A 24,017-nucleotide genomic window follows, 5' to 3' on the forward strand; every position below is an offset into this window, starting at 1 on the left:
GTTACCTGCTTATCACGGTCGGTTATGCTATCAAGCTCCCCTTATCACAGATAAGTGTATGTGCACACACACGAAATTGGGGATACCAAAATGAGATTAAAGACATAATCATTTCAATTCACAATACCCATTTGGTACAAAATAATTCACATTTTAAATAATGAACTTCCTTATACATCTGAAATATACTTTTATTCACAAAGTTTTATTTATATGCAAAATAAGAGCTCATTGAATTAATGCTCCGCACCAAAAAAAAAAAAAAAATCAAATTTCCACAAGCTGAAAGCAAACATACTAATTATTCTAGAAACCGTTATCATTCAAACATTGACTATCTCAATATTGTAGGAAAAAAAAACACAACAGGATATATTTTTGAGATATTGTTTCAACACATCCTGCTCTGTCTGGGAATATGATCTTGAGGTATCACTTTATAAAAGGTTCAAAGAGATCTCTAAATTTCTACATACCCGAAAATGGCAAAGACTAGATATGACCTCGTCACCTAACAGTGAAGATGAGTAAGGCTGGAGATGCTCCTCTAGGGTGTCGAACTGAAGGGTGAAATTGGATGAGGACAATTTTTTAAAGTTTATTTATTTATCTTGGGGGGGGGGGAGGGGCAGAGAGAGAGGAAGAGAGAGAATCCCAAGCAGGCTCCATGCTCAGTGCACAGCCCGACCCAGGGGTCCATCTCATGACCCTGAGATCATGACCTCAGCTGAAATCAAGAGCCTGATGATGATTAACCCACTGAGCCACCCAGGCGCCCCAGGGAGGGAGAATCTTAAGCAGACTCCACAACCACACCCGTGGCAGAGCCTGACTCCTGGCGGGATCCCACCAACCTTGAGAGCAGGACCTTAGTTGAAGTCAAAAGTCAGACACTTCGATGACTGAGCCACCCAGGTGCCCCATGGAAGACAACCTTTCAAACAACAGCTTGGTTGCCTCCCTGCTCTGCAGTGGAGACAGCCTAGGCCCCAGAGGTTTACCCACCTGGCACGATCTTGGCCGCCATGTATTACCCGGATGTCTTTGGAAAAAACCACTTCTCCTCTGTGGCCCTCCCTTTTCTCTTTCCCATGGTGGACATATTTGGTGACGGAACATGCCCTGGGATCAGACAGGCCCCGCAAGTTTCACGACCACCGTCGATCAAGGTGTGACTTTACTTCCTCAGTTGTTTTCCCATCAACAAAATGGGAGCGATGTGTACCTTGCAGAGTTTCTGAGAGGATTAAATGAGATGCCTACGGTTCGTAGTGCAGTGGAACCCAGAGGGACACAGAGCCCAGAGGCATTTGATGGTAACAAGCGGCCTCTACCCGGCGCCAGGAAGTACTCGAAGAACAAACAATGCACAGATGGATAAACAGCAGAACCTCTGACGGCCAACAACTCTCCAAAACCCAGTTGTCGTAGAGATTAAATAAGATAGTGTGTGAAGGCATCTAACACATGTGAACGCATCACGTGGGGCGCTTTTTGGCCCCTTTTTCTAAGTTTATTTTCTGAAAGTTGAGTCTTGATCCTCAAGGGATTTCAAGAGGTTTGACGAATAAGAGAGCTGAATGAGTAATTTTCACATCTTAAAATTTTACATCCTTTTTTTTTTTTTTTTTTTTTTTTTTTTTTTAACTGTTGGAGGGTACCACTTGTTTTCTGGGCCTCTCCTGTGGCCCAGTGTCATTCCCCTTAGATCCCAGAGTGCTCTCCACAGGGGAGGAGGGTGGAACAGCCCCATCCTGCAAGACAGGTCCAGCGACCTTGCCAAGGGAACGCGCTCACACACCCCACCATCCTGCACCCGCACTCCGGTGCCGTCCGGGGTGAGGGTCACAGCAACCCAGAGGCACAGCGACCCAGAGCCAGACACTATCCGGACACGGTTTGGGGGAGGGGGAGGGGCAGGCAGCTGCGGCCTCTGTCCCCCCTGGCCGCCCCATTTGGGAATAAAGCTGGTGCAAGGTGGTGACTGCTTGGGGGAGAGGGGACAGGGGTGGGGTTGCCCCCTGCCCTGGTGCTGCTGGGGGTAAGATTAGCAGGAGAACAGTCGTGGGGGCCTCAGCAGCCGCGCGGGCAGCGACGGTCACAACAGCGGGAGCAGCAGCAGGGATCACACCCTGTCGCAGGGAAGATGGTCCAAAAGGGTTAAGAATCCGAGGACGGCGACAATAGGGACGGGCTGAAAACGCAGAGCGGAATGGAGGGGTGGAAAGGAGCCGGGAGGTGGCGGCGGCTGGGGAATAATAAAATAAGAGGGACGCTCAACCAGTGACCCTTGTCGGCAGTGAAAAGAGGCAGATTAGAAAATGTTTCATGCTAATTTCCATGGAGATTTCTTTAATTTATCGAAGATTGCTTGCCGGCTCGCCCGGCGCGCGCCGGCCGCGTCCTCTGCGGTCGCGGCGCCCGGGCCGCTGGGCCCCGCGCGGGTCGCTCGGGCGCCTCGGACCGACGTCTCTATCAGCCCCGCGCGCCCCGCCGCCGGCTCAGGATGCTTGTCACATGATGGCTTCATCGAGGGGGGCGGGGGGCCGCCCTCGCCTCCTGATCCTTTCGAGCTCTCTCTGCTGCCTGGCATATCAAAGGAGATTTGTGGGTCACCGAGCCGGGACGCGGCGTATAAAGTCATCAGCCTGCCGGGCACCACCTCGATCATTTGCCACATTGTTCTTGCACCAGGCCGAGGATGGCTGGGTCCCGTTCATACCTGGATTGGTAGTTAAAGGAAAAGGGTTAGCTTTTAAAAGCTAACATTTATATATATATATAAATATATAGATGCACTTATAAGTATATATATAAGTATAATATATAAATAAGTAGATATGCTTATATATATAAATATATATACTTATAAATATATATAAATCTATATATGTATAAATATGTATAAATATATTAAAATATATATAAAATATATATAAATATATATAAATATATCTATAAATCTATATAAATCTATATATGTATAAATATATAAATATATATAAAATATTTATAAATATACAAAAATCTATATATGTATAAATACGTATATATATAAATATATATAAAAATCTATATAAATCTATATAAATCTATATATGTATAAATATATAAATATATATAAATATATATAAATATATATGTATAAATATGTATAAATATATAAATATATAAAAATCTATAAAAATCTATATATAAATCTATATATAAATCTATATATAAATCTATATAAATCTATATATGAATCTATATAAATCTCTATATAAATCTATATATGTATAAATATGTATAAATATGTATAAATATATAAATCTATATAAATCTATATAAATCTATATAAATCTCTATATAAATATATATAAATCTTTATATAAATCTATATATAAATCTATATATAAATCTATATAAATCTATATATAAATCTATATAAATCTATATAAACATATATAAGCATATATAAACATATAAATATATATATAAATATATAAATAAAAAATATATATACACACACACACACACACACACACGGATGGATAGAGAGTACACTTAGGGTGACCAGCACTGAGTAATGTGTACAACTGTGGCATCACTATATTGTCCCCCTGGAACTAATATATCACTGTTACCTACACTGGAATTAAAAGGCAAAACTTTAACAACAACAACAAATACAGGTAGAGACGTTCTGAAAGGTCATCACACCCTCCCAGGTGACCTTTACTAGTGGCATAAGCTAGCATGACTTAACATGTTTTTACAGAATCCTTAGTAATCCTTGTTGTTATTTTTTACAATTAATGAACAATGTAAATATTAAACACCGCTGTTAATTTGGCCGCGAAATTATGAGCTGCGCTACTTTGTGTGTGTGTGTGTGTGTGTGTGTGTGTGTGTGTCCAAGCCTTAAAAAAACAAAACAAAACAAAACAAAAACAGTTTTAAGTTTACCAAATAATTGAGATTCAGACACTTTCACCATCAGGGTAAAATACATTTTACATGGAAGTGTTACGCAAGATATGCATATGGATAGATGAGTGTTTATGTCTATACAGTGTAACATGTAATTTCCAAAATAAGCCACAGAGAGAGGCTCGGGATTGTAATGGATGTCAAGGTAAAGATTGCTCTTGTTGGCAGAATTACATGGGGCCGTACAATTGCTTCTTCCTGCCTTCTGGCTCCTTCTCCCTCTTGCTTCATTCGGCTCTCCTAAGGCAGACACGGTTAGCTACAATGAAAGCCGGAGGCACCGGCTTCAGTGGAAATTTTGTTGGAGGAAAACTGTTCTGCCAAGTCCCTTTTGATCAAAGACTGCTCCGTGGAGCTAAATACTCACTCACTGTGCATTCCTTTTACTGTGTTCCTCCGAAATCTGCACTTAGACCTTCAAGCCTGCATTTCCAAAGGGTCAGCGCCGCGCTGCCTTTCTTTCCCGCAGCCACGGTTGTTATGAGTATGCTTTAGTCACATCTTGAAGGGTCCAGGCAAGTTTCTTTGGTATTCATTATCTGCTGTAATACTCCGCCTATGAAAACTGAAGTGTCCCCTTAAAATCTTGCCTCATGGTAGCACATAAATTCCCAACTGGAGAGGCGTGTTTGGGAAAACACAATGTGGGCTTTGCATTAAAATTCAAAATAAGTTCTTTTGGGGTGCCTGGGTGGCTCAGTCAGTTAAGCATCCCGACTCTTGATTTTGGCTCAGGTCGTGATCGCACCGTTGGTGAGTTCGAGCCCCGTGTTGGGCTCTGTGCTGACAGTGTGGAGTCTGCTTGGGACTCCCTGCCCCTCGCTTTCCTTCTCTCTCTCTCTCTCTCTCTCTCTCTCAAAAATAAATAAATACATTAAAAGAATAAGTTCTTTTTACATTAAATGTAACTAAATGAAGCAAACGAATAGCAGATCTTATACAACGTATTATATAAGATCTATGCATTTCATGCATTATGCCTGGAAACATAGAAGTTCTTTCTATGTCACGGGTAGATAAATTCACAGGTACTGTAATTCAGCTAACCTTTCCAGAACTTGGCCGTTCAGTCACTAGAAATGATTCAGAGCTGAGATGGCGATTATGTGACATTCATACCTTTGCATTTCCTGTTCTGGTTTCCTTGGATCTCCATAGCCTCTCCAACCCACCTCCCGGGAGCTCAGGGCCTATCCATCAGATGAATTTGATTTGCTCCCGCTGATCCAGGTTAACAAGCATATTTTGTGATTGGAACTGCTAAATATGTCCCTTACCATTAGTTCTTAAATATTTAGGAAGTTTTTATTCAATGGCCTCTATAAAAAGAAGATTGATTTTTTAAACTTTTTTTTAAGTTTTATTTATTTATTTTGAGGGAGAGAGAGAGAGAGAGGGAGGGGGGGAGAGAGAAAATGGGGAAGGGGCAGAGAGAGGGGAGAGAGATCGAATCCCAAGCAGGCTCTGTACTGTCAGCAAGGAGCCCGACGCGGGGCTCAAACTCATGAATCGTGAGATCAGGTCCTGGGGCAAAAGCAATATTCGGACACTTAACCGGCTGAGCCCCCGGGTGCGCCAGGAAGATTGATTTTATGTGTGCTCCAAGCCCAAAAGATTTTGGACAGGTGTGTGATTCTCTTTGGTGTTCCGCCTGGAGAATATTCAGAACCCCGTTTGTGGCATGTAGAGACCCTTGAAGAGTTTCATGCTCTATGGACTGAGCCAGCCAGGCGCTGCGGAGACCCTTCCGATCATTCCCAGCGTCAAGAAGCAAGCTTGCCCTGAAAACCGGATTTGGACTTCGAAAATGAGAAAAAGGCATTACCATTTCTAATCAGCTGCCACAGTCACTTCCTATCTACAGTTGTTAATGACACGGTTACAAATATCCACTGTGAGCAACTGTGATCCATAACCAATTATAATATTTTTAATAATAGTATAATAAAATCCTTTCTAGCTAACAAACTGCAGATAGGCTATAAAGGAGTCTTCCTTCCTTCCTCCCTTCTCCCTCCCCCCCCCCCCCCGTCTTTTTTCCTTCCCTCCTCCCTCCCTTCCCTCCTTCCTCCCTCCCTCCCTCCCTTCCCTCCTTCCTCCCTCCCTCCCTCCCTCCCTTCCCTCCTTCCACCCTCCCTCCCTCCCTTCCCTCCTTCCTCCCTCCCTTCTTCCCTTCCCTCCTCCCTCCCTTCCTCCCCTCCCTCCTCCCTCCCTCCCTTCCTTCCCTCTTTCTTTCTTTCTTTCTTTCTTTCTTTCTTTCTTTCTTTCTTTCATACCTGCATTTTGTATCTCTGATATTGATGGTGATGCATGAATTCTACGGTAGATATACAGATCTGGAAATGGAGCACATACTCAGAGTTACAGAATTTGGGATTTGATAACCCCTCAGTCATAACAGTGGGCCTGGGTCACTGTTGTAAAACAATGAAGCCTCGGCTGGCACGACGGGGGAGAAATACCAACATGCTTGTTTTACTTGGTTCTCATTAAGCTCCTGTATTTAATACACAACTTGGTCTCTCATAGTCAGGTCTCTTTGTCACCCCCTCAAAATTTCAGATCACTCTTGCCTTTCATTCCTGGCTTAATGACTGGTGTGTTCCCGCAGGATCAAATGCCATCATCCAGAGTTAAAGTTAGGAGGGATGGTGAGTGTTATATCATTAATTTCATAAATATGCAACAGTTAAATTAAGTGTTACCCAGTGCTGTCAGTGTTCGGCAAATTCCTTCATGTACGCCAGAATATATTAACTGACCATGTGCCTGGGATATTAGATATTCACACTCTGTAAGGAGATTTTCCAAAAGTGATTTCACCTCCTTTGTTTAAGGGTTGTATGGATTGTCAAGATAGGAAATGAGAAAGGGGGATTTTATGTCACATCTTAGTGCCCAAACCAGATATGTCACCACTTTCCACTGCTGGTTGAAACCTTCTTAGTGGACTTGGAATCCTATGACACACTTTTATCCTTAACGTTAATGCTGATGAGAGCCGAGGTATAAGCCAGGAACTATTTATTAGTGTCTTAATGCAGATGATATAACCCAAATAATCTCAATATTCAAACAAAATTTTAGGAGCTTTCGGCCTGCTTGTCTTATTGGATAATCCTATTTTTATCTACTTCGGTAATCTGTGACATGTCCGTTGATAGATGTGGATGGTATGTCCAGTCTTCCTTGCTGATGTTTCTTGGAGTAGAAGAAATGGAAAGCAAAGCACTTGGCTTAAGACACGGGAGATATTGGGGCAGAACAATGGAGAGGAGACATCGCTGTAACAAAGGCGTTTAAAATGTTCAGTACAGGGGCGCCTGGGTGACTCAGTCGGTTAAGCCTCCGACAGGCTCAGGTCATGATCTCACGGTTCGGGGGTTCAAGCCCCACATCGGGCTCTGTGGGGACCGCTCAGAACCTCGAGCCTGCTTCCAATTCTGTGTCTCCCTCTCTCTCTCTTCTGCCCTACTCCTACTTGTTTTCTGTCTCTGTCTCTCAAAAATAAATAAACGTTAAAAAAAATCAAAATTTTCAGTACAATATGTGTGTTGTACCCCCTTCTCCATTTTACTTCCTTTTCAACCACTTAAAAAAAAAAAAAAAAAAAAAAACTTTTGAAGACTGAGTGAGAATAATAACCCAATACCCAGAAATGGCATAGGGGACTCCATTGCTCTCAGAACCCAAGAATAAATGGGTACTGAGAACAGAGTTCTGAGAACAGACCCTGTCCAAAGCCCGACTCATTGGCCAGAGTTTCTCAGCCTGGGCACTCCTAACATTTGTGCTGGGTGATTCGTATCACAGGGCTGTTCTGTGCACTGTGGGGGAGTCAGCAACACCTCTGCCTTCTAAGCCTCACCCCCCACTCCCACTGAGAGCACCAAACGTGTCCCCAGAGATCACCAGATGTCCTCTGCGGAGTAAACCGGTCCTGGGTTGAGAAGCACGGCTCCAGGATATTTCGTCTTTGGGCTTGGCTTGGCATATTCCTCCTCTCTTCCCCCTCGTCTCCATCTTTCTAGATTACACCACCTTTTCTAGCTTCATACTTCTCGTCTTTCAGGTCTAAACTGAGAAGGCAGCTCCTCTGGGACGTCCTCCTTGACTTGGAAGGATTTAGGTGTCCCCAGACCTAGCATACATCAGTTTTTAGGACCTTCTACCTAAGTTCCAAGGAGTTCTGGTCCTTTTGAGGACGGGAGCTGAGTCTGGCACCCACGTACCTTCTGCTTCTAGCAAGGTGCCCAACAGAGGAGAAAAAGCACCCACAAGGTGGTTGCCGGATGAATAAAGGCGGAGGACCACGTTGGGAGTGCACTTTCCACACACTAACACCCCCCCCCCCCACCTTTTTTTTTTTTTTTTTTTTTTGATCAGGGCAAATACCAAAACAATCTTCCCTTTCTTGGCAAATCCGGGACCCGCTTTCCGCAACTGGTTCCCCAGCAGCGTAATGGAGAGTGTCATTTCGAAGGTGACTGGAGGCTTTATTTGGCTCTTATCTTCCCAAAGAATTCATGTAGGAATTTGGGTTGATAAAAACGTCAGCTCTGCCTGGTGCCTTTCATTTCAACATGGCGCGTAGCCCTGGTCCCCAAACCTTGGGGAAAATGTTCCCCAGGAGAGCAGGAGGAAGCGGAAGCAGACCCTTCCTGGTGCCAATGTTTCCTGCCCCGCGCTCCAACGAGGTCTGCTCGGAGAGAAAGAAGACTTGGCAGCCAGCGAGGCCTTTCCGTGGGCGCGCGCAGGAGATCTTCCGCCACAATGGCAAGCTTGCACCTTGTGTCTGGCTCCGCTCCTGCTTCATTAAGATTTTTCTATTCGCTTCCCCTCTCTCATTCTTCTCGGGAAGTGGGCCGTCTCAAAAGGAGGGAGATGACTCTAATTTTGTGCTTTCAAAAAGCACACAAGCAAAATTTGGATACAGAGGGACGCGTGGGCTTCGCGTATCAGTAGCGTTGACTCACAAACACTGAGGAGCATGCTGCCTGAGCGGGGCGTTCTCTCCCCTCTGGGCCAGGGTCCTCTCCCTCTCCTTGGCCACGGAAGTGTCTCAGCAGGGGAGGTAGCTTTGAAAAATGAATCAAGGCCACTGGAAGAGTGAAATTTAGCGTAAATAAGGCATACAATACCGAGAAATCTGAGTTTCCATCCTTCTCGTGTGTCTCCCCCTCCACCTTGCCTGCTTACCAAAAAAATGTCAAATAGCATCTTCAGAGGAGGAGAGTTAGCTGAGACAGAATCTCCATAACACCGTGTTGAGTTGGTGTGGTAGGTCGGTTTGTTTGCGCCCTGTCTCCCGCCATGTGTCAAAAACACAATAGAAATCAAGCTAAGGAGCCATTTCCAAATTGCAGGCAATCCAGAAGGCCCTACGTTGAGTAACAGAACTAAGTAACCAAACGACGAAAGACCACATCCGCTCTGGGGATGCAGTGTAGGTTTGTGAATTAATACGTTTCTCTTAACGATCATCAATGACATTTATTGAACATATACTATGTGCTAAGCCACTGAGCTAAGCATCATCTCATTTCATTAGCCACAATCGCCTGTGATTACCCTTCACACCCAGGAAGAGCAGAATGAAAGAGTAGCAAATTTGCAAGAACCAGACAAACAAGAGTTCAACTTGGTTGTTCAATTTTCTTTTTTCAACGAAACTTTAAATGTTGAGATAATTATAGGTTCACCCGTAGTCATAAGGAATCAAACTTACAATGTGATCATGTATACTCATTGGCTAGTCTCCCCGCCCCCCCCCCCCCCCCCCCCCCGCATCCATGCGCACCACATCCCATGGTCACCTCTTGCAAAAATTGAGTACCATGTCACAAACAGAGAATTTATACTGATACAATCCATCAATCGTTATCCCGATTTTTCAGCTTTCCATGTTTTTTTATTTCATCTGTCCCCCAACCCAGTCTGTGTCTCTGTTTCACAGTGTGTATGTTTGTGTGCCTTGTGCATTTAATTCATTGCCATTTGTATTGTATCATATATCATATCATATCATATCATATCATATCATATCATATCATATATCATGTATAGGTCATGTACCAACATCAGAGTCATGATACAGAATGTTCTCCATCCCCACAGAGATCCCTCCTGTTGCCTTTTTACAACCTTCCCCACTTTTCTCCTGCTTGTTAACCCTTCCTCAACCCTTTGAAACCTCGAACCTGGTTTCCATGGCTATAATTTTGCCATTTCAAGAGTGTTATATAAAGGGAGACACATCCCATGTAACCTTTTCAGATGGGCTCTGTTCATGCAGCCTCCTTCTTGTGGGATTCATCCAGTTGTTGAATGTATTTATGATATCTTCTTTTTCACTGCTGAGTAGTATTTTATGCTGTGGATGGACCACGTTTGTTTAACCATTCACCCACAGAAGGACACCTGATTGTTTCCAGTTTTTAGCTAATATGAACTAAACTACTATGAACATGTATATGTTGGTTTAATATCAACGTGTGTTTTTACTTCTCGAGGGTGAATACCAGGAGTACAATTACTGAGCCATGCGATAATTGCATGCGTAGTTTTATAAGAAAATGCCAAATGTTTTCCAGAGTGGCTCTGCAGGTTTACCAGAAATATACGAATGATCTGGTTTTGCCACATCCTCACCAGCTTTGGGCGTTGCCACTATTTTTAATTTTAGTCCTTCTGATAGAGCTGTGGTGGTATTTCCCGGTGACTTTAATTTGAATTTCCCCAATGGCTAGTGATGTTGAACATCATCTTGTGTTGTTTAACTATTTTGGTCTATAACTCAATTTTAAAACTTTCTCTATCCCCTTCCATTAACTGGGAGTTTTAATAGATAACTATATGTATGAGGCAAGCTGTCAGGGAATCTACAATCTATTATTTGGCAGATGGCACTCTGAAGAAGATAAATAGGTTGTAGTCAAAAGAAATTCATAGGAGCAAGTACCACATGGTCTTTGTTGATGTTTTGCCATGTACAGAGCTGTAATGTAGGCAGTGGGAAAAGTGTGTATACATATATATGTATATATATATATATATATGTATATATATATATATATATATATATATATATATATATATATACATATACACACACACACACACATTTTTGGCTATGTAGTATACATTTTATAGACATATATGTATATACTTTGACTACATAGTGTACATGGTATATGTAGTAAAAAATATAATATTATATGTAATATATATTAGTTTATATATCATAATTAATATTATATCTATACATAATATAATTATTATAATATGTAGTGCTAATATTAATTACAACATATTATGTAGTATATTAGCTAATATATTATAAAACATATAATATGCATTATAGATTAGTTTATATATAAAATATAATATATATATATATATATATATATATAAACTCAAGAATATTAAGGATGCTGTTCATAGTAAAGAGAAAATTCCTGATGTATTTAGCTTTCTGTTTTGTTTTAATATGAGGAAAAAGCTGCTTCGAAATGCTTGTCATCGTATATGGATCCATGGTGCAGTCTGAAAGTTTGTTCATGTTTTTCGGACAATCCTCTAATTACCATCTAGAGAGCAAGGTCAGTGCTCCTTCCGTTGCGGTCATGAGATAAAAATAGCACCTACTTCAGTATGAGGCAAGTCACAGCATGACCTGGAGCGGTTATGTAGCATCTCTGAGCCCATGTTTCTCAACCTTGACTCAGGAATGCCGCTATGGATTTCACAGTGTAGTTGTAAGGAGAAAATGGGATGACGATGTGTCAGACACAGTGTTAGACACAGGTTTTGCTCATGGTAATTACCCTCCCTCAATGACTTTTCAGTTTCTACTTTTTCTTACTTATGGCTCCCAGCTTTACTTACTGTGAGCCCGGATGTTTCCGCCAACAACAATATCGGCTATACGTGTGTGGTTCACCCAGTACCTACTGAAGTCTCTCAAGCATTGGGCATGAGGCGATAAGTCCTCTGCCTATCTGACCCACCAGTCAACCTTTTCCTCCAGTACTTTGAAATTATTGCGCAAGTCAGAGGGCGTGAAACCATTATTTTGGAAGACCGATCCATCTATCTCGCCCCTCTTGTTAGTTCCCTTCAAATGGGAAAGCATTAAAATTAAAATGAAAAACTGGCTACCTCCCTGACACCTGCTACGACAGATTAACCTTGAAGACGCTATGCTTGATCAAATAAGCTGGACACGCAAGGACAAACACTGTACGATTCAATTCATCTGAGGTACTTAGACTAATCAGATTCACAGAGTCGGAAAGGAGGATGGTGGTGGCCAAGGACAGGTGGGAGGAGGGAATAAGGAGTCAGTGTTTAGTGGATGCGGAGTTTCAGTTTTCGAACGTGGAAGAAAATCCGGAGCTGGGTAGTGTTGATGCACAATGTCAATCTAGTTAAAGGCACTGAACTGCACCCTTCAAAATGATTGAAATGCTGAATTTTATGTTATGTATGTCTTACCACAACTTTTTTTTTTTAATTCCAGTATAATTAACATACCGTGTTGTAGTAACTCCAGGTGTACCATGTGGGGATTCGTCATTCAAGCCATACATTATGCAGTGCTCATCACGGTAAGCGTGCTCTTAATCGTCTTCACCTGTTTCACCCATCCCCCCCACCTCCCTCCCGTCTGGCAATCACCAGTTTGTTCTCAATATTTAGGAGTCTGTTTTTCATTGCCTCTCTTTTCTTCATTTGTTTGTTTTGTTTCTTGAATTCCACATATGGGTGAAATCATATGGAAATCGTCTTTCATGGACTGACTTATTTCACTTAGCACTACAGGCTCCAGATTCATCCATGTTGTTGCGAACATCAGGACTTCATTCTTTTTTATGGCTGAGTAATACTCCATTTGTGTATGTGTGTGTCTATCTATCTATCTATCTATCATCATTCTATAGAGTCCCAAATCTCTTAGTTTTATTGTATCAATTTTGCCTTAGGGAGCTATTGGGTAAAATAATAATTGTGATCCTTCACATAAAATAACTCAAAATAGATTGTAGACCTAAATGTAAACTGTCAACCTGTGTATCTGTATATCACATCTGTTTTTTTTTTTAAATAATGTTTATTTATATTTTGAGACAGAGAGACACAGAGTTTGAGCAAGGGAGGGGAAGAGAGAGAGGGACACACAGAACCCCAAGCAGGCTCCAGGCTCCAAGCTGTCAGCACAGAGCCCGACGCGGGGCTTGAACTCACCAACCGCGAGATCACGACCTGAGATCACGAAGTCGGAAGCTCAGTTGACTGAGCCACCCAGGCGCCCCTATTCTCCATTTTTTTTAATGTTTATGTTTGAGAGAGAGACAGAGTGCAAGTGGGGGAGGGGCAGAGAGCTAAGAAGACACAGAATCCGAAGCGGGTCCTAGGCTCCACAGTGTCTGCACAGAGCTCAACACAGGGTTCAAACCCACGAACCGTGAGATCCTGACCTGAGCCGAGTCAGACACTGAATCAACTGAGCCACCCAGATGCCCCATATGGTATTCTACTTTTAAATACTTGTGATAGGGTTTGGTCTAAGTTGTAACTGCCAGAGGGCCACCAACAGCACCCTTCTCACGTGAATTGCCTACCTCTAGACCCAGAGTCTATTTGCTGATTCTCAGTTCACTTGTCCACTCCTCCAGCAGTGGCATAAAGCCTTCTACCTGGGCCCAGTGCTGGGCGCTGGGGATGCCTTACTGCTTCTAGCTGTCAGGAGCTGGTGGGATTCTATGAATTAGGTGGAAGAGGCAATGGGCAGCATGAAGCTGATGGTCACGGCAGGCAGGAAGGAGATGTAGTGACAGAGTGTGGACCAGATGCAGGGATAGTATGGAAGAGGCACGTGATGGGTGATGACAGATCGAGGCTCCGGGTAGGCTTCCCAAAGGGGAGGCCTGACAAGGGTGTTCGATAATTTTCTCTACTTGTTTGCTTGATCTTTCAGAAGCTGACCTTTGTCTATGTGGAACCTACTTCTTTTCCCCAAAAGGCCTATGGGATGAGTAAACAAGTGGTTACAGGAGCAATCTGTGCCCTGATTCAAGGGAATCTCAGGAAGTCTTGAATCTCTGAATTTTTGCGCTCAGTCTTGCCCTTAGGGAGCTATTGGGTGAAGTAATAATTGCGATCCTTCACATAAAGTAACTCAACATCGATCATAGACCTCGTTGCAAAATGTAAAGCTATAAAACTCTATGAAGGTAACACAGGAGAAAACATAGACGACCTTGGATATGGCCATGACTTTTTAGATACAGCATCAAAGGCACCATCCATGAAAGGAATACTTGACAAGCTGAACTTCATTAAAATTAAAAAAAAAAACACAAAACAAAACAAAACAAAAAAAAACCCTTCTGCTCTTCCAAAGACAATGTCAAGAGAATGAGAAGACAAGTTACAGACTGGGAGAAAATATTTGCAAAAGACACGTCTGATCACGAACTATTGTTTAAAATACCCAAGGGGCGCCTGGGTGGCTCAGTCGGTTAAGCGTCCGACTTCAGCTCAGGTCACGATTGATCTCGCGGTCCGTGAGTTCGAGCCCCTCGTCAGGCTCTGGGCTGATGGCTCAGAGCCTGGAGCCTGCTTCCGATTCTGTGTCTCCCTCTCTCTCTGCCCCTCCCCCGTTCATGCTCTGTCTCTCTCTGTCTCAAAAATAAATAAACGTTAAAAAAAATTAAAAAAAAATACCCAAACAAGGGGCGCCTGGGTGGCTCAGTCAGTTGAGCAGCCAAATCTTGATTTCAGCTCAGGTCATGATCCCAGGATCATGGGATGGAACCCCATGTCAGGTTCCGTTCTGAGTGTGGAGCCTGCTTAAGAAACTCTCTATCTCTCTGCCCCTCTCCCCTCCTTGCACACTCTCTATCTCTAAACTAAAATAAATACAAAAAAATAAAATATACAAACAATCCTCATTGTTTTCTCAACAACGAGAAAACAAATAATCTGACGATCTTAACAGACACCTCTCCAGAGAAGATACACAGATGGCAAGTAAGCATAGGAAAAAATGCTCTGTGTCACGCATCGTCAGAGAAATTCAGTGCAAAACGACAGCGACACACGACTAACACACCTATTAGAAATGGTCAAAACTTGGAACCCTGACAGCCCCAAATGCTGGCAAAGATGTGAAGTGACAGGAATGTTCATTCGTGGCTGGCGGGCTGCAAAACGGCACAGCCACTTTGGAAGACAGGTTCGCAGTTTCTTGCAAAACCAGACTTATCCCTACCACGTGGTCTGGGAAACGCAGTCCTTGGCATTTCCCCAAGGAAGTTAAAAACTTACGTCCACGCAAAAAAAAAAAAAAAAAAAAAAAAAAAAACAAACCCTGCACCCAGATGTTTACAGCAGCTTTATACATATTTACCCAAACCTGGAAGTAACCAAGAGAAACTTCAGTAACTGAATGGATAAACCGTGGCCCATCCAGGCAATGGAATATTATTTAGTACTAAAAAGAAATGAGTGATTAAGCCATGGAAAGACACAGAGGAAACTTAAATGTATATTACTAAATGAGAGAAGCCCATCTGGAAACGATACATATTGTCTGACTCATTATGTTTACATTACATGAAAAAGACAAAACTACAGGGACAATAAAAAGATCAGTGGTTGCTAAGGGTTAAGAGAGGGAGAGGGATAAATATTCCTAGGAGAGAGGATTTTTAGGGCAGTGAAAATACTCTGTATGATACCCTAATGATGAATACATACCATCATCAAAACCCACAGACTGTATGACACCAAGAGTGAACCCTAATATAAATGTGGACTTTGGGTGACAATAAAAATAAATATTAATAATGTGTCAATGTGGGTCTATCAATTGTAACAAATGCACCACTCTAGTGGAGGAGGGTGATCATGGAGGGGAACGCATGTGTGAGAGCAGGGGTGGGTATATGAGAAATCTCAGTACCTTTCCCCCGATTTTTTCTGTGAGCCTAAAACTACTCTTAAAAAATTCTTTGGGGCGCCTGGGTGGCTCAGTCGGTTAAGCGTCCGACTTCAGCTCAGGTCACGATCCCACGGTTCGTGGGTTCGAGCCCTGCGTCGGGCTCTGAACGGCTCGGAGCCTGGAGCCTGCTTCGGATTCTGTGTCTCCTTCTCTCTCTACCCCTCCCCCACTTGTGCTCTGTCTCTCTCTCTCTCTCTCTCTCTCAAAAATAAATGAACATTAAAAAAAAAAGTCTTCAAGGGGCGCCTGGGTGACCCAGTCGGTTAAGTGTCGGACTCTTGATTTTGGCTCAGGTCATGTTCTCACAGTTCATGAATTCAAGCCCTTAGTCGGGCTCTGTGCGGACAGCAAGGAGCCTGCTTGGGATTCTCTCTCCCTCTCTCCGTCCCTCCCCTCCCTCTCAAAATAAATAAATAAACTAAAAAAAATAAGAATAGTCTACTAAATGAACTTTTTCCCAATAGAGAAATTTTATCTTTACCGGCTTAGATTTGAGGGTCTAGGTAAACACCCAGTGCACTATGTCACAGAGTCAGTGTGCTGGGACAGAGTTGTCCTGTTCAGGCTGGGGAACAACCCGGACTGAAAGCAGGGCCTGCATTTTGCCAAGTTTCTTTGGAAACTTCTCAATCTTTACCCAAGCCTTGACAAAAACGGGTCTAATCACATGATTTAAAATGGAATAGAAGTAGGCATCCAAAGCTAAAAGAAATCCAGGGAGAGAGAGAGAGGAGAGAGAGGACAGAGGAGAGACAGAGAGAGGAGAGAAAGAGAAAGAGGAGAGAGGAGAGACACAGAGAGAGAGAGAGAGAAAGAAAGAGAGAGACGAGAGACGGACAGAGTGAAGAGAGAGAGAGGAGACACACACACACACACACACACACACACACATGCACGGCAGTGGGGAGAGGAGAGACAGCGAGAGAAAGAGGAGAGAGAGAGAGAGAGGGAATGATTTCATTGTTTTCAGGTTAAGTGAAGTAGGATACACTCCCTTCCATTCTAGAATCATTCTCTCAAAGCTCATTCACAAAGTTACCTCCGATACAGACGGTGGGCATAAAACAATTCTCCTTAAGTGTTCTTCACTGACATGAGTTTTATAGCTTAGCTGGGAATTGCATAGAGAACATAAAGCTCTTGGCTTCTAAGCTTAATAGAAACAAGGCAAGAGTGCTGGTAGCCTTGAAGGAGAATCTTGTCTCTTGACATTTTCTGAGCCCCTCTGAAGACTCAAGGGCTGCTTCAAGCTCAAATACAAATCTGGTCTTTGAGATATTTGTCGGCACTGGATTAAATCGAAGGGTTCCCCACCACCTATCCCTGCGGAGGGGTCAGAGGCCTCCACTCTTCTCTTTAGCCATTGGGCTGCTCTTTGATTAGTTTCGAGTTTTATAGCTAGAGTAAATTTCATTTCATATTTTGTTTGAAAATCGCAAAATACAGATATTGAATTTTCTTTTCTTTTGGGCTTTTAGCTCCCCAGTAGACCTTGATTTATTTATTTATTTTCCTGTGCACTGAGCTCTTCTGAGTGAATGCACACACTCAGAAATGTTAAGGGTAAAGCAGCGGCATGTCAATGAACCTTAGGGGTGTTTTTCGAGAATCAGTTAGGAGGTGAGGTCCTCCTTTCGATTCAAATGAGTCCATAATCGTGTGTCCCTCTTCCACGAGAGCTGCTTTTCTTTAGGACTCCAGTAAAATGCTTTTCTTCGAAGGCGTAGAATATTTGAATGTTGAACACTAGCTCCTTGCCTGGTTCCTGTTGTTTGGCTGGTGTGATACTGTAAAACACATAATGATGCTCTGTATGGGTAAAGACAGGATATGGTTTTTCCATACTTGCAGCAAGTGGCACTTAAAGTTTTGTAGATGGAACTGGTGCCAGGGTGTCTAGAATACCAAGCTTTCTGACAGTCTAGCTTTTAAGTGCAGCAATTGCCTTTTCATAGCTGGCGACCCTTGGGACCTGTCCACTAACAGCATTGCCTGACGCTGGTGCTGTATGTATTAGGAATGTCACAGGAAGTCTAAATTAAATGGCAAGTGCCCTCATGTCTTAGGTCTGCTTTTGGCTCTCTGCGCAGAGATGGGCCCTCCCAGAAGGAGGAGGAAAAAACCCCCTTGGGTAGCCAGAAGTCAATAAAGTGCAGAATCTGTACCAAATTGATTATACCCATAGAAAGGCATTGGCTGCATATATCAATTAGAGTTTTATTAATAGGTACAGTTTGGAAGCTTAGGTTGACATTAATTTTAATGAGGGATTTATCAATCAAAACTTAGCCCATAGTCATTTACTATTGATTTCGAAATAGGCACCTTTAATAAATTACAATAGCAAACTAGCTTTGGTAGAGGACGGTTAGCAATTCTTTTAAATAAAATGAGGTGGTTTTTTTTGGATTTTGCAATCTTATATTTATATTTGCATGCTTGTTTTGCTCCTATATTCTAGAGAATGAGAGAGTGGACTGGTGGTCATCTGGAATGATGACACCTCCCAGTGCTGATGTCAACATCGTGTTGTAAACATATAGCGCGAACCTACTTCCCATGCTATGTGAGGTATAGTACCCACGAAGACTTCTGGGGAAATGACTGCCCATAAATGACTTAGCATCCAAATAAGGGAGCTTAATATACAAAGAAACCCCACGAGGAATCAATGTGCAAAGTGAAGGGATTGAAGGTACTGTGAAATATCTCCTGCTTTCCAATCTGCAGACCTGAAAACTCAGATTCTAGATCTAAGGATTCCTACCCTAATTGTTCACCACAATGCCCTAATGCATTTACGAATGCCTCTCTTTCATATCCATCTATGTATGAAATTCTAATTTACCTATTATCTGTCATCTATCTATCTAGTATCTATATATCTATCATCTATCTACCTATTATCTATCTAGTATCTATATCTATTTATCATCTCTATCTATCTATCTATCTATCTATCTATCTATCTATCTATCTGGTATTTATATCTATATATCTGTCTATCATCTATCTATCTAGCATTTCTATCTATCTATCTATCTATCTATCTATCTATTATCTATCTATCTGTCTATCTATCTATCTGGTATTTATATCTATCTATCTATCTATTATCTATCTATCTATATATCTGGTATTTCTATCTATCTGTCTATCTATCTATCTATCTATCTATCTATCTATCTATCTATCCCTCCTATCCTTCCAACTAAAATCAATTGAAATGGAGGACTCCAAGGAGGTCAGAAACTGAGTCCTTTTGTTCCTGGTTGTAGCCCTGTTGCCTGTGACGTTAGTTACACTCAAGAAGAGTTTTCTTTGGGGAGCGCCTGGGTGGCTCAGCCGGTTAAGGGTCCGACTTCAGATCAGGTCATCATCACTTGGTCGGTGAATTCGAGCCCCACGTCGAGCCCCACGTGGGAGCCTACTTGGGATTCTCTGTCTCTCTCTGCCCCTGTCACACGTGCTTTCTCTCTCCTCCCTCCAAATATATACACTTAATTTTTTTTGAAAAAAGTGTTCTCTCTGAATGAGTCAATGGGTGCCTTGCTGAGGTTAAGTGTTTACATAGCACCACTTGGCCATCAAACTGAAGCAGGCGATATTTAACAAGCATTTATAGATACAGTCTGTTTTAGCCACAAGCAAGATGCTTTGACCAGGTCTCTCAGAGGGAGACAACGAAATGGTTAAAAATGGGAAGCCGGAACTCTGGCTTGGAAGATCATCCACTCTGTGACCCTGGAAGGTTGCTTCATCTCCGAGTCTGGCTTTCCTCATCCATTAAAATGGGTTTTATTCGTGATGATGGTACTTGGACTTCTGTCGTGATTAAATGAGCAAATATCTACGGAATGTTTACAATAATTGGCACCAAGTAATAGCACCATAAATGGTAGCTGTTATTATTACTGTTGTTGATTTTTTTTTTGGTTATTGACTTTTTAGGCTATTTTACTCACAGTTATTTGATGCTCAAAATGCAAATTGAAGCAATTGTTAACACGGAAATGGAGGTGACTCAGGACTGCTTTTGCCCCCGAGATGTTTAATGACCACCTTCTTTGTACAAGACTTCACACGCTTCATTTGCAAAATAGGTGCTTACATACACAAGATTTGCCTTTAAGAGTATTTCCTGGCTCGGTTGCCGTTCATCTGATTAACCGACCCTCTCTTTACAGACTTGAAGTCATGAAGTTTATTTTTTGTGACAATCACTCAAGCATGGACACAAGAATTGCCAGTGGTTTCCAGCAGCCTTTTATGTCCATCCCATCATGCAAACTTGCGGATGTTGTTTCCATGAAAGACATAGTTGTAAAGAGAAGGTGCTATTGACGGTGACATCTGCTGTAAGGGACAATTCCGAAAGGTGTCGTTAAACCAATTCCATTGTTTTGCTGGAATTTTCCACAATGTTAGGGCCTTATCCATGAGGATTTAACTCAAATTAGAACATAATTTTTGGTAAGCTTTCTTCTCTTTGACCTGTCTTTCTGAGGTTTAATGCACACAAACATCTAAGCAATCAATAAGTGTAAAACTCCAATATCGGGGTGCCTGGGTGGCTCGTCCTTTAAGTGTCCAACTCCATATTGTAGCTCAGGTCATGATTTCACAGTTTGTGAATCAAGCCCTGCATTGGACTCTGTGCTATCAGCATGGAGTCTGCTTGGGATTCTCTCTCTGTCCCTCCTCTGCTCTAGCATGCATGCATGCACTCTGTCTCTCTCTCTCTCTCAAAATAAATAAACTTACAAAAAATAAAACCCCAATATCTTCTAAGCACTTAAAACCTTTGAAAGATTTCTAATTATACCTAGGATAAAACCCAAACTTGATTGATGTTCTAGGTGATTCTGCAAGATCTGACACTTTCTGTTTTTTGCTTTAATTTATGATATACACCATCTCTCTTGCTTTTCCTACTCTGTTCCTCCGGTGGGGTGTTTAATTTTTGTTTCTTTGTTTTTTAATTGAGATAGAATTGATATATAACCTTATATAAGTTTAAGGTGTACAACATACTGATATGTTGATATGATTGATATGTGTCGTTGATATGACACATTTATATTGCAATCCCATGGCCACTGTAGCGTTAGCTAACATCTCCATTGCGTTACGTAATTATCATTTCTGCTACTGCTGGTGACAATTGACATAGCTCATTTCCCATCGTAGAGGTTTACATTCAGTTCTTATCTATCTGGACCACTCCAGATTTTCTCATGGCTTGTTCCTTCTTATCATTTATGCCCTGACTTAAATACTAACTTTTTGGATTTTGTATGGATTTCTCCATACAATACAAAGTAGCGTGCCTCTAAACCAGTCAAATCCTAACACATCTCCCTTTATTTTAACCATTGTTCTTAGCATTATTGGAAAGTATAAATCCAAAATTAGGTGCACATGGATAGCAAATTTTTAAAATTATCTCTTTATCTGTCTCTCTGATTAAAACGTAAGACCCACAAGACCAGGGTCCTTCTCTGCTGTATCTGCTTCTTCCCTGCTGTACCTCTTGTGCGTAGAATCACATTTGGTGGTCAAGTGTATAATCATGTGGATGTGAGGTACTGTGGGGGATACAGAGGAGTTTCAAAGGGGATTTGATCTCTTTAGAAGCCTTCTGTCTAATAAGAGAGTTAAGCCACGGGTGTATGAGAAGATAATTTAACAAGCCAGTATAATTAAGTGATGAAAGCCATAAATACTGGGAGATCTGAATACGGTGAAATCACTTTATGCTGATCAAGGGTGGATTGATAACGGAGGTGGGTTTTAAGCTGGGCCATAGCCATAACTTAGCTCTTTATTACACAAATCTAAGCATAAGTCATTTTGCTTTAATTGCAACCTAGGTGTATTCAGCAGAGCTCACGTGAATCAAAGGAAGAAAACGCATGCTTGACCTGTTGATGTTGCTGTCCTCCTAGGCTGCACATGAATGAGAAGGTCCTCTAAATTCAGCGCTGCCCACCTTTAAGCTTTCTCACATGCCCCTTGATCCTTGTCATGTATGATGTGGGAAACAAAGACAAATGGAAAACTACATTTCCTTATAACCCACAGCCCATTGGCAAGTCCCTGAGACAGCAGAGTGAGCTTCCTCCAATTGTCTTAATGCTAATGACTTGCTAGAGGGAAAATAGGTGGTTAACTGATAGAGAGCCTCATGCAGGACGGGAATCTCTATTCTCTATTCGTTTCCAGCTGGCATTGTGATTTGCAAGGACAAAAGCGATTTTATCAATAAGCCAAACTTCTAGAAACCTAGAGATTCAATTTCCTGGGATCCTGGTGCCACCCTTCCTTCCAAAGGATGGAAGATCTTCTGTAATCAGTCACCCTTCACAACCCCAGTGCAGCTCTTTCTGCTCCTAGGTCCTGTCCCCATGACTTCATAAGAGCAACTTTTTGCACCAAAGACATGTCACAAATTCTTTTTTTGGCCATTGGCTCCGGATCCCAACACTCTAAACCACACCCCATATACTCCAGACAGAGTGCTCCTGTGTCCCACCTTAGACTCCCTGGAAAGTACTCTGTTCATCCTTTCTTCTGGATCTTCATTCAGGCTTTTCACAGGGCCCATACTGGTTCCCAGGTGCGCCATGTCACCTGACTAAGGCCTTACCATTCTTCATATTGCAGCTTACAAATCCACTGCTCAGAAGGCCATTCCAGACGAGCGTGGGTCTCCTGCCCAGCCCCTCCCCTTCTCTGTACCTTGCCCAGCACAACTCTTTGTCACTGCCTATAGAACGATCATGATCCCCTTGGCCTAGAGACCACGTGAGGGTGAGAATCCTGCTTTCATCACCTCCACGTCTCATGGCCAGCACAGTGCCTAGCACATCAAAGGAGCTAAATAAAGATTTCCTGAATGGGAGAATGCATGGAGAAAGGTAGAAAGCAGTGGTCCTTAAGTGGGATGTTGGAATGCTGAGCTTAACTTGAAACCTTTCTGAAACCATCTTAACGCCAATCATAGACTCTTACTTAATGGAAACCAACATGAAAATGCCAACACTACCTTATTTACGAGGTGCTTTGTTCACTAGAGCTATTAAAGGGCCCGCTTGATGGGAAGTTGTGTGTAACTGTAGGTATTATGCCAGAGACCGCTTACTGTAAGGCTGCCAGACCAAAGAGGCAGGCACTATACTCTGGAGACCTTCACCCAACAGGATTATTAAAAGAATCTGTAAGGGTGAATAGATGGGTGGTAGCTCATTAAAACCAACTCTAAATGCTTTGACCGCAGACTCAGAGTATGGGCCATCCCGAAGGCTGGTGAAGTCTGAAATGCATCCCTCAGACTGTATCGTTAGGCTTGGGAACAGGGTAGACACTTGGGATAGCAGTTAATAGCAAAAATGCCTCATGCTCATTGAGGAACCCTCCCATTGGCCAGGCACTCTCCTGGGTGCTTTAGACATATCATGCCAATCCTTACAGAAAAGTCACAAAGTTTAAGTTTTATCATTTCCGTTTGTAGTTGCGAAAATTGAGGCTCAGAGAGACTTTGTGGCCATAGGAAACACACTAGTGAAGACTGCCTTTTCCCCTTGAGCCTTGACAATCGACTGGATCCATCCAAATTGGTTTTAGGGCGTTCCTTATAAGAAAACTGTGTTGGCTGGCAAGACCTATTCATGTCATTCCCTTGAACCTAACTAAGATATTATGCATGGTAGAATGTGTTTTCGCCTCATGATCTGTTTGGTTGTGGGCAAGTCCCCTAAACTTTCTGTAGGAAGGGGATTATGATGGGATCTCTCTCCGAAGCTTGATAGGTAAGAATCAGAAGAGTTGAGCAAATTGATCAACAGCAAATCAGATCATATCTGCATCTTCAGAAGCACATGGGGCATATCGTTTATCATCCCAAAGCATTTGGGGTGTGTGGCAGTTTGTAGACCTTCATTCATTCCTTTGTTCCACTACCATTAAATGAGTGCCCCATGATGTCTTTGTCCTCTAAGACCTGTGGTGACCTCTCGCGTTTCAAGATCTGTGTTCA

The sequence above is a fragment of the Panthera leo genome, chromosome B3 (genome assembly GCF_018350215.1).
Source record: "Panthera leo isolate Ple1 chromosome B3, P.leo_Ple1_pat1.1, whole genome shotgun sequence".
Taxonomy (NCBI): domain Eukaryota; kingdom Metazoa; phylum Chordata; class Mammalia; order Carnivora; family Felidae; genus Panthera; species Panthera leo.